The sequence below is a fragment of the Paroedura picta genome, chromosome 6, assembly GCF_049243985.1.
Source record: "Paroedura picta isolate Pp20150507F chromosome 6, Ppicta_v3.0, whole genome shotgun sequence".
In the NCBI taxonomy this organism is placed as follows: domain Eukaryota; kingdom Metazoa; phylum Chordata; class Lepidosauria; order Squamata; family Gekkonidae; genus Paroedura; species Paroedura picta.
The window spans coordinates 78,641,521-78,653,542 of NC_135374.1; the positions used below are offsets into that span (position 1 = coordinate 78,641,521).

Sequence of the window (12,022 nt, forward strand, 5' to 3'; positions counted from 1 at the left end):
TGTATTTGCAACTGCAACATGAAATTGCACGGGCTTGCCTTCAGTTTTAAAATTGCTTGCATTTACTATTTAATAACAGTGGTGATACATCCCAAACTAGAAGCTGTTGCCCATATTCCTTATGAAAACACCAACAGAACTTTAAACAGACTGCTTTAAACTGTAAATGACAAACCACATTAATTGTCTTTCCTGTGTTCAAAGATGTTAGCCTGGTCTATTTCTAGCTAAGGGATATATATTTTGCACTGTCAATGTACTGAGAAATTTTTTTGCTAAAATACAAAATACTTAAAATGAAATCGTTCAGAGCAGTGGTCCCCAACCTTTTTAGCATTGAGGACCGGTCAACACTTGACAATTTTACTGAGGCCCAAGGGGGGGGGGTAGTCTTTTGCTGAGGCATGTCGCTGCTGCCGCCTGAGCCCCTGCTCCACTTGCTTTCCCGCTGGCGCCCCTGACTTCCCGCCACACACGGGGGCGCTGCCAGCAGCAGCTACGCAGTGCCACACTGAGGGGGAGCCCCAGCCACGGCGGCCGCTGGAGAGCACCAAAGGTGAGCAGGCAGCAGAGTGGCAGTGCAGCCCCCGAGGCAGCAGTTGGGGAGGAGGATGAGGAGGAGCCGCGGACCGGTACCAGTCCCCGGACCGGGGGTTGGGGACCACTGGTTCAGAGCCTTCAGGATGGAAATGCTTTAGTCTTTTCAACAGCAGTTTTTGGGATAAATTTTAAACAGATTAAGGTGTCGAGTAATGAATATATATATATATATATATATATATATATATATATATATATATATACACACACACACACACACACACACACACACACACACACACATAAAACGTACCGTATTTGCCGGCGTATAAGACGACTGGGCATATAAGACGACCCCCCCCCAACATTTCCACTCAAAATATAGAGTTTGTTACATTACATTACAGTACTATGGGTCACTATGGGCAGCTATGTGTATCCCAACTGAAGTGCAACCGGCATATAGGACGACCCCCCCACTTGGAGGCATGTTTTTCAGGGGGGGAAAGTAGTCTTATACGCCAGCAAACACTGTACTTGTTTTTAAGATAAGTAATTTAGTGAAGTGTAACTTGAGATCTACCCATGTCAAGATGTTGTTTTGTTTACTGTAAGTAAAATCCATTGAGTAACAATCTGCCTCCAAATTTTCAAGTGAAAGAGCAAATTGTATGTATGCCATTTGAAGGCAAACTCGAAGTTCTGAGTAGAAACTTGGAAGTCTACTCAGGAGACTACTAATGGTTACACAAGACTCTGTTGCTGAAGCTGTGGATATTCAAATGCTTGGACTAGAAATAGGGGCAAAATCCCCTTCCCCTCAGTGTCATTTGTGCCCACAATTCAGGATCACACAGCACATCCCTTATCAAAGGCAGCACAGTTTACAACTTGACACCTTAAGGCAGGAAGGCACAGTCATAGCACCTGAACAGTGATATGGTTCTAGATGGTGTGTGAGCTTGGGAAATAGAGGGGAGAAGAGCCCTGAGAGGGGTTCTGGGACTTTGGTCAAGGAAGTCCTGTTTCTACATGGCCATGAAGTTTCAGTAGGTGATTCTTCAGGGGGTTACAAGTGCTTGGCTCTGTGACATTTGAAATATGGGATCTTATAACCTGAATTGTGTCCCTGATGCAATTTAACAGCTATATTGAATCACTGGAAGAGGTCATCTGGGGATTCAGACTAAGGTGCTGCTGATCCATATATAGATGACACACAACTAACTCCATTCTTATTAATGAAGTCAGATGAGACGGATGTTCTGCAATTTTGTCTGGGCACTTCAATGAGTTGTCTGCGGGCCAGTAAAATGAAACACTATGCAATATAACTTGCTAACCAATATGATGTTTTAAAGATGTTTACTGCCAGTTTGTTTCTAGATATAACTCAGATTGCTAGTTATCGTCACAAACCTCTACACGGCCTGGTAGCAGGGTAGCTGAACATTTACTTTCTCTCATATGACCCTCTCTGCTGACATTGTTTGAGGTCTATGTGTCCCTTCTTTCAGAACTGAGATTGGCAAGCTTGACCTGCGGGGAGACAGGACCTTTTCTATTGCACTGCCAGTACTTTACTGCCAGGGAACTCCCCTATCTGCCAGCATGGTGTATTGGCTAGGAGTGCTGACTTCTAATCTGGCGATCCCAATTTGATTCCCCACTTCTCCACAGGCAGTCAGCTGAGTGACCTTGGGCTTGCCACAGCATTGATAGTGCTGTTCTGACTGAGCAGTAATATGGCTTTCTCAGTCTCACCTACCTCACAGGGTTCTGTTGTGGGAAGAGGAAGAAACGCTGTTTGCAAGCTGCTTTTAAACTCTTAGAGAAAAGTGGGATATAAAAACCAAACCTTCCGCCTCCTCCTCCTATCAAATTTAATACCTTTTTTAACATCAATCAAAACATTGTCTCAAGCTTTTTGAGTAGTGGTCTCCCTTCTTTTTTCTGCTTCCTTTGTGCTTTGAAATGTTTATCTTTGCCATTCTTGATTTTTGTGTGTATCACCACTGGCCCCATTATTCATTGTTATTGTTTATTTTCAGCAGGCAGTTGCTGTTTTATTTGATCACTAATTGCTTAAATAGCTGTATTCCTGTTCCAGTACATGTCTGTGTCACTGGTATTGTGTTGAACATGTGTGTTTTCTTTTCTTGGAAATTTTAAGCTGCCTCAAGAATATTTTATTGAAATAGCTGGATATAAATAGAGGCTATATCTTCTTCCTTTGCATAGTCTGTTTCTTGCCTTTATTTATCCCCTTTACTATATTTGAACATGGTGTCTGGTATAAATGGATCTGGAAGCTTCTTGTTTTTTTAATCTGGTTTGTCCTCTTTCTTAACTTATTTGTTGATTTTTTTCCTATGATAGTCTTGAACAATGTATCTGCTGTGTTAATAACTGGGCTAACCTTAACAGGATTATGGCCTCTTAGAATCCCAAATTTCAACAAGAAGGTGTTCTAGAGAGGGCAATGCCAAGAAAATCCAACTAATCCAAAACATTTAGATAGACCAGAAGTGGAAAGCTAAACCAGAGTCAACATAACCAGTGAATTGATCAGGAAATAGCAAGAGGGGAAATTAAGAATTGCTGCAATGATTGATCTGCTTGCTGTTAAACTCTTCCCACGTGCTGGTCAAGGAATTCTGAGTGGCTGGAATATGGTGCAGTTCAGCCTGGTAACCATGACAACACAGAGCCTCTGGGCATGTCACCCTCCAAGTAATAGAATATTTAGGCCTCAGCCAGTCCTACTGCCCATTGCTGATTGTCAGACAGATGTGATTACTGTTTATATTGTTATGTTTATATAATGCATTTCTTCCAGAATTAGAACCAAGGGAGCTTAGGCATTCATCTGACATGTACTCAGCTTCAGGTGTAGGTTAGAGCAGCGGTCCCCAACCTTTTTCCGGTTGAGGACCGCATCTGGGGGTGGGGGAGAGCTGCATATGTGTTTTCGCTATCAGGTGGCGCTAATGTGCATGCGTGGCAGCTCCGTGTTTGCATATGCTGGCCTGCCGGAGGCCACACCTGCCTCTTCCCCCCACACACACACACACAGCAAGAAGCTAGCTGGGCCATGAGCGAAGCAGCCGCTGTCGGCCGCTTCGCTCGGGGCTTGGCGAGCTTCTTGCTGTGGGGGAGGGGAGAGGCAGGCGCAGCTGCCAGTGGCCCGGTACCGAAAGCAACTCTATAGTTTAGTTGAAAGCAACTAAACTATAGAGCCTGTATGCTTCAACTCCTATTTATGTATTTAAACTACTCACTGTGGAACTATGAATCTATTGTGCAGTTTCTAGTAACATGCAGTTTTTCTTATTTATCACTAGATGGCTTTATTTGGCTTGCAAGAATGCAATAACAAAGAAAAGAATTATTTCATATTACTGTAAGTCAGACTAACCAGAATCTGCTGAAAATGAATAACAGCTGTCTCCTTTATAAAACCCCCCAAAAATAGACTTCTCAGAAGTAGTACTTTCTTCTGTGAACATTACTTTGCTGTTATGAAAGAAACATGACTTTTTTGGTAAGCTACAGCTACTTGAAATAACCATGGCATATTAGGCTGAAATTGGTCAGTGTGCCATTGTCCTCACATATAAGCTAATTGCTATTGGCTGCTGCTTACTGAGAACTCGTATTTCTATGTTAAAGTATGTCCCCAGTTCAGCCTTGTGAGCATCCTGTAATATCACTCTTGTACAGAGCTCGTGTTCATCAGAGTAAGTGTATGTGTATTGTTTCTTTCTTCCTTTATTTGAATTGGAACTATGGTATGAGTTTCATTATTGTTTTTGCATTTAAGATCAGCAAGATGTCTATGTGGCTCTTCGGTGACTAATTGAAAAAGATATTCAAAACAGTTTGAATTACCTGGGATGTCTGTCAAGCCACAGAGCCAAATGCAGATTTAATGCAGTGCTTCAGTGCTATTCTTTAAACTCAGACATACAGAGCCAAATGTGGATTTATATTGAAACATCATTATATTTTCAAAGTGCTTCAGTGCATTTGTATACTTCAGTCTTCACTTTTCATAGAACTTCATTTTGTATATATTGTACCCTTGATTAATATGCCTGAATTTGTACTCTGAGTACTACAGAGATCACACAGAATCACAACTGCTAAACAGATGAGAGATCAGTTCTCCTAGAGAAAATGGCTGCTTTGGAGATTAGACTCTATGACTGAGGTCGCTTCCTTTCCAGAACCTCACCCTCGCAAGGCTTCACCCCACATTCCCAGGAATTTTCCAACTTGGACCTGGCAACCCTAAGGGGAACTGATATTTACAGATCTGTGGTGATTCTAGAAGATCTATATGCCCCACCAGGAGACTGGCACCTGTAGAATGTGAAAAGGGAGCAGGAAAAGGGAAGGAGCTATGAGAGCTTTTAGGAAAGGGAAAGAGGAAATACTGAGGAGGGGGGGGGGGAATGAGATGTCTCCTGCAAGTCCTTGCAGGTTGCTGCTTGTACCCACATAATTGTGCGCATGTTTGCCATGCTAAGGAACTCTCCATGTATTTTTACAAGTGTACCAATTAGCCATTATATGAAGATACTTTTCAAAAGCCAGGGAAGCAATTGTAAGCTGTGACTTCTTCGGGTAGTAAAAAAGCCAGGGAAGCAAAATGTGTAATAAAATTTAATTACATTAATATCTCACGCCTAAATTCCTACCATTCAAAGTTCACTACTCTTTCATATAATTTGTTTATTTCATACTAGCTTTTATTTTGTACTAAGGGGCAGTTAATGAAAATAGTGGTCTGAATATACACACTCACTGACAGGATTTGACATTTATAGCTTCAAGCTCATGCATATTAGTGATTAGTGATTGCATCCCAATTTCCACTACTGGTACCAGCAAATTCACTATCTTTGTATTTCAATTATCTTGTTTATTCTCTTCCTGTCTTTCCCCAAGGGAATATGTCTATTATTCCAAGATAGGATTCTTTCACTTTAAAAAATGTGTGCGACCCATAACAATAACAGTGTGTTCAAAAATGATAATCCATTTTAATGTGTTTTCATATCATAGAAAGTTATCTATTGGTTTTTTCACAGTAAAACAAAGGTTTATCGTATTGCCATATGGGGAAGCTTCAAAAAAAAAAAAAAAAGAAAGACAATGTTCTTTGAGCAACTGAATTTCTGATTGAAAATCAGGTAAGTATATTTTAGCAAGGAGTATGAAAGATCCCATGCCTCATAACAGTGGAAATAGGTTTCCAATAGAGAAAGGCAATTAATGTGTTCCTTTCAAATAAGGACTTTCTGTAGAATTCAAACACGTGCCTTCCCTTCTTTCCTATTAGCATCCACATTAAGAGGCTCATGGGACATCTGCAGGAACAACAATAAAACTAGCATAGAGCATCAGTTTTAATGTAACTCTCCAATAAGAACAACTTCAGTCATTTAATATCTTGTCCCTGTTTAAAGATACAAGAGCAGAACAACTGGCAGCCCAGTACCTTTTGATAGTTAATAGAATATTTAAAGATTTCATTTAAAGATCCATTAATTATACCTGGCATGAAGCAGTAAAACAGGGAAGGTGGCATAGTATATTTGATCAGAAGACCATTAAGAAAAACTTCAGAGGAAAGCAATGGAAAACTACCTGTTCCTTGTCTTGCTGGGGTCACCATCAGTTGGCTGCAGCTTGATGGCACTTTACACATATACATAACAGAAATGCTTGTGAGTTAGTGTTTTGACTCCTGCCTTGACTTCAACTTTTGATCCTTTCACTTACAACCAAAATGCCTAACCTGTTTAATCAGATGATGTGATGTCCACACATCCCTACACCGTCTTCCATTCCTTTCTGTATCCACTGCATCCTTACCTTTAAATCTCTCCATACCCTTCCTCCAGCCCCCCATTGAATATTGTCTGCTTGTATATCTTAGCTTTTGCTCCTTCGGCTACACTGAAGTTGCCTAAATCCCAGCTCTTATTTACCTTTCTTAGTGGGCCAACAAAACTGCCACACAGGAAGGACTCAGACCCAGAAACTGAATGATGTTAGGAGTGAAGGGATGGAGCCCAAGAACAACTGATGTTACAAGGTACTGTCACATTGCCAGAAATGGAAACTATATCAGCATAACAGAAGTACTGATACTGGCGTGATAATACAATATCCAGGTAACATGAGCAATGACATTTTCTTAAGAAACTTGCATGCCGCCTTTCCAGGCCAGATATGTATTGCAGCAGCAGACTTGGGGAGACGATTTGGGCAGGGGAGGGGGAGACTGAGGGGAAACCCTTGACTCACTGAAAGACAGGATTATTTCATTCTGGTCAGGCCACAAACCTACACCACTATAAAGTGTCACGTACCTGAATTGTGCTGTATTAAATCTGATAATTGTAAAGGTAATATCCTAAGCTCCTGTCACTGTTTCAGCACAATTGGTTTTCCCAGAGCCATTTTGTACACAGTACAAAATAACCTCTCACATATCCACAGCTTGGCAGATGCTCCAGGGCAACTTTCCCGCACATTAATATGAGAAATCTTGGGCCACAAGAATGAATCCCCATTGCACCAATCCCTATGGCAGCATTATCTCAGAATTCAGGCCTGCACCACTTCAGACTGCAGCCGGGGATTTTTCAGAACCTTTCTGCTATACTGGCAGTTTGCTTTTCTTTAAAAAAAAAAATCCAAGAGTCTCCTGGACTAGCTCAAAATACTTGCATGGCCATAAAAAGTTATTTGGATTGAAACTGGTATTTGTAACCATGATTGTAGTTTGTGATTTAGGGACCTAAGTGTTGGGGGGTATTTCTTTGCATTGTTTCTCTGACTAGAGCTGAGCACTGACACTCAAAGTAAGTTTCAGAAATGAATCTAATTAAGAACTTGAGGTTGAATAATTGTTAATTATCAAGCCCAAAGTAACTATTAGTGACCTGGGCAGAGCAAAATGTTCTGTAAAATCAATGTCAGCGGTTTGCTGACAAGTACTCATTGAGTCCTAATTCAATTTATTTTGTTTAAATAAAGAAAAATTGTGCTCATGGGGGAAGTTTCAAAATATGTGGAGAATAACATAACTATTCTATATTTTTAAAAAGCTTAAAAACAAGAATGTGATTCCAAGTTGGACCACCAAAAGAGATGCTAAAGATAGTCCTAAAAATAGAGCCAAATTGGTTTCTATTCTTAGGTTTATCCAACAATGTAGAATCAGCAGGGGAAGGATGACAAGAAAGGGAATGAGTATTTAATTTTAGAACTGTAATGATCTAAGACCCTTTTCCAAGTCACCACACACTGACAAGTTATTGTTACAGAGTTAAGACTATAAAGAAACCAGTCAAGGAGGGCGCTGAAAAAGTAACATGTGGACTGACTTAGCAAAAAGTGGTGTTTGTAAATCATTATGAGTTAAACATAGTAGGAAATTACAAACTAAATGTAGCATTGCAATTGACAATGTTTGTAGCTTATATTATTGTATGGAAGTACATGCTTTGTATGTAGTCTAAGAACAGTTCTGTCAGAATTCTATCAGCTCTACCTACCTCCCAGGGTGTCTGTTGTGGGGAGAGGAAGGGAAGGCAATTGTAGTGAAAAATGGGGCACAAAAAACAACTCTTCTTCTTCGACAGGACAAGCTGACAGGAGTCTGAAAGGCTGTCCTGTATACCAACACAGCAGCTTCAGAAATACTATCAGAATTGCCATGGGGGGCTGGGGTGGGGGGACAGGCAGAGAAGCAGCCTAACAATCATTAAAAGTAACCTTATTGAAGCCCCAATTCCTGTGGCTCTCCTTCAGAACAGAGTAATCACCTGTGCTTTGTATGCAGGGAAAGGCAATATTCAATATTTTTGTCTTTATGAATGCTAAACATTAAACACAACAGAAAAATCACTATGCATGTCTTGCTGATTATTACCTACGTTTAATATTGTCCAGTTTATTATTGGGAGTGGAAAGTGCCATCAAGTTGATTTATGGCAACTCCAAAAAGTTTTCAGGACCAGAGATGTTCAGAGGTGGATTGCCATTGCTTGCTTCCAAATCACAATCCTGGACTTCTTTGGAGGTCTCCCATCCAAATACTAGCCAGGGCTGACTTTTCTTAGCTTCTGAGATCTGACAAGATCGGGCTAGCCTGCACTATCCATGTCAGAGCCCAGTCAGGAAAAATTGCTGATACCTTTTTAAAAATAATCAGGCAGTGATCTGGAGCTAATAATCTTTCCTTAGTATGTATTAAGTCACCTTGAACTAAGGAAAGGCAGGATATAAATATTTTAATAAATATATGCTACTCTTATTGTATAGCATATTAATATTAAGGATCCATTAGTAGAATTAGAATTCTGCACCTTTAGTGGACTTTAAAAAAGTGTAATTTTGCTTATGGCAGCACTGTTAGTAGTAGCCATACTTTAGTTTTCAGTTTACTGTGAATGGGGGGGAGTGGATAGCTCTTTTGTTTTCCTAAATGAGTTGTACCATCAACAACATAGTCCCATTTGGCCAAATTGACCCGGTTGACGTATACATATGCAATGTCAAGCTACATAAGCATACCACCAAGTTCTTCCGAAAGAGATAGTAGATAAACGAGTTTCCCTTTAAGTAGGGGTTGTCAACCTGTGGTCCTCCAGATGTTCATGAACTACAACTCCCATGAACCCCTGCCAGCATTTGCTGGCAGGGGCTCATGGGAACCACAGGTTTACTACCCCTGCGCTATACCACAGGAATAAGGCCCTTGCAGCATTTTTAAATCACTTTAAGATCATCTCTAGGTTGACCCTCAAACTTCCTTGATTTGAAACTGAGTATGGGCTTCCCTTGTCTCACTATTTAGTGACATAATTTTTAGTGTCAGCTAGCTCAAAATAAATATGTGCACACAATACAAACAGCAACAATAATAGAACTTCTTAAAGCTATCCAGAGCCCCGTCTTGTCAAAGAAGTTCAGCATAGGGCTTTGCCTTTCTCAGAGTCATGTTACATCTGGCACTTTTACTGTTTTCAATGTTTTTAATTTTCATTTTGCAACAACAATGAAGTCAAACTAAGATGCTGAAAAGTACATCTGTGAAAACAAATTTATCTTGCAAGAAGATCAGCAATAATAAACCTATCTGCAATTCATCATAAGTAGTACATAATCCTTGGGCCTCAGAAATTATTTTGGAATCCCATTATTACAATATGGTTCTGATTTTCCCAACAGAGCAGAAATGCTGAAAACAAATACTTCAGCAGTAAATTTGATGGTCTTAGATGAGATTTTGTATACAGGAAATGCTTCAAGTCAATGTCAGGTACCCATCCACTTTGTCACAAGGGAATGTAACCATTTCATGTGCATAAGACTTGCGATAGTTACCAGAACTATAATCGGTCAAGCTCATATGCTTAGTACAGTGGGCTTGTGCTTTTCTGTAAGGTGTCAAGCTTTAAACCTGCCCTAAAGCAGAAATATTTACTCAATGACTTGTGGAGTACCATATTCACAGTTACCATCAACCAAAAGAGTCACATTTACATCTATCTCTAGTGCCTCAGGGAGGCTCATGCCTTACTTGTTTTACAAGGTGGGAACCAATGCCAGTCACAAACCCCATGGGGCAAGGCTCTTGCCCACTTTCCTGAAATATAGAATTGGCGCAATATTGGGAAACAGCACTCAGAATAGCCACATGTGGCATGTCGAAGATGCACAATGGGTTCTCAAGCCACTGAGAAGGAGTACTTAAGAAATCTAGAGTAGGAATATACAACTACTGAATCCAGTCCATTTGTGCTTATTATATATACAGTAGCTAACCTCTCAGATCTTCAGAGTTCTGTCACACAGAACACTGCATCCAGCTTCCAAAGTGACCCTCTAACACAAGCTTTCTCAACTTTTTTACCATTGAGAAACCTCTGAAACATTCTCCAGGCTTCAAGAAACCCTAGAAGTGGCAAGATTGTGCAGAGTATGGTTGGGAAGCACAGCTGTGTACACACCCATCATTGGTCATTTTGGAGGGCGGGGGTGACAATCGTACATGGTCATAACACCTGAAAATTTTTTAACAAATTTTTAAAATATATTCTAAAATTAATCAAATCCAACCCCTTTAGGAAACCCTTCTAGGGCTGTCAAGAAACTCTGCTCTAATCAGTTCTAGAGATAACCAGTTTAAAAAAGGAAACAACAGCTGTTGCCCAAGTGGGGGGAGGGGTGCAAAACGACTTTTTTTTAAAGGTGGGGTTGTTTTTTACATCTGTCAATAACAATCTGAGATTATAGCTAGCCAGTTTTCTCTAATTGTATCTTTTTCCAGAAGTCAAACATCATTCAGTGAAACTCATTTCTAAGTCAGTGTGTATAAAATTGTAGGCTTACAGGCTGAGCCTATGCATATTTACTCAGAATTAAGACCCACTGATTACAACCGGATTTATTCATGTGCAAATGTGAACAGGACTGCAAATATTCAGCCCAGTCTTGTGGAATTATATAAATCTAAAGCCCTTGATGGTAATGGACTAAAATGAACCTAATCTTGCACAGGATTGGATGTTGACACTTTCTTCCCATTAAGCTGTGCATGAGACGCTAGGAAGCCCATATTGGCGCAAAGTTTTATCTGTTTTCCTGTTTGTTCTGCACCAGCAGCTGGTGGAAGGGATGAAGGCCCATATCAGAATCCCACCTGCAGACTACAAAACTGAGGCACAATTGGCATTACAAGACAATGAGAGTCCAGTCATATGGCCAGTCCATAAACTGTCTAGGAGAGAAATACAGAGTACAACATGATATTGTTGGTGTTTTGTGGTGTCATGCTGGTGCTGAAAGCCATCTTGGTGTAGTGCCAGCTTCTAATCTGGAGAACCAGGTTTGATTCCCTACTCCTCCCCATGTAGCCAGTAGTGTGACCTTGGACTCATCACAGTCCTGATAATGCTATTCTCACATAGCAGTAATGCCAGGGCTCACAGGGTGTCTGTTGTGGGGAGAGGAAGGGAAAGCAATTGTAAACCACTTTGAGACTCCTTTGGGTAGTGAGAAGCCAGGTATAAAAACCAACTTATCTTCTATTCAGAGGCATAACAGATTGCAAGCAGAGTAAAAAAGCATCTTAAAGATAATTAAAACCAAGCTAAAATATACATTAAAAACCCAAAAGATATACTAGGGATTACCAAAGGAATTCCAGATGAAACAAAAAAGTCCCCACCAGTTGATTGAAAATGGCAACAGTAGGGGACAGACAAGCTTCTAAGGAAGAAACTTCCAGGGTTTTGGAGTCATGACTAAGAATGATCTCTGCTTTGTTGCCACCTGCCTAATCTCAGAAGGCAGCAGCACCCAAAGCAAGAATCTCAGAAAGTGATCAAAGCTGTTGGGTAGGTTAATAAAGGAGTCGAAGAGTCCTTCAGGAATGCTGGACCCAAGCAGAAGTATC

General features: G+C 40.5%; 1 long non-coding RNA gene across 2 annotated transcripts; it reads left to right on the forward strand.

The window, feature by feature from the left end:
• Window positions 1–4,739: 4,739 nt before the first annotated feature.
• On the forward strand, window positions 4,740–8,466 carry LOC143840712 (uncharacterized). 2 transcript variants are annotated; one of them, XR_013232339.1, is made up of 3 exons: window positions 4,740–5,738; window positions 6,549–6,646; window positions 8,202–8,466. It is a non-coding gene; the product is annotated as an uncharacterized LOC143840712 (long non-coding RNA). The 2 variants fall into 2 exon arrangements; XR_013232338.1 differs by having other exon boundaries at window positions 6,549–8,466.
• Window positions 8,467–12,022: the final 3,556 nt, after the last annotated feature.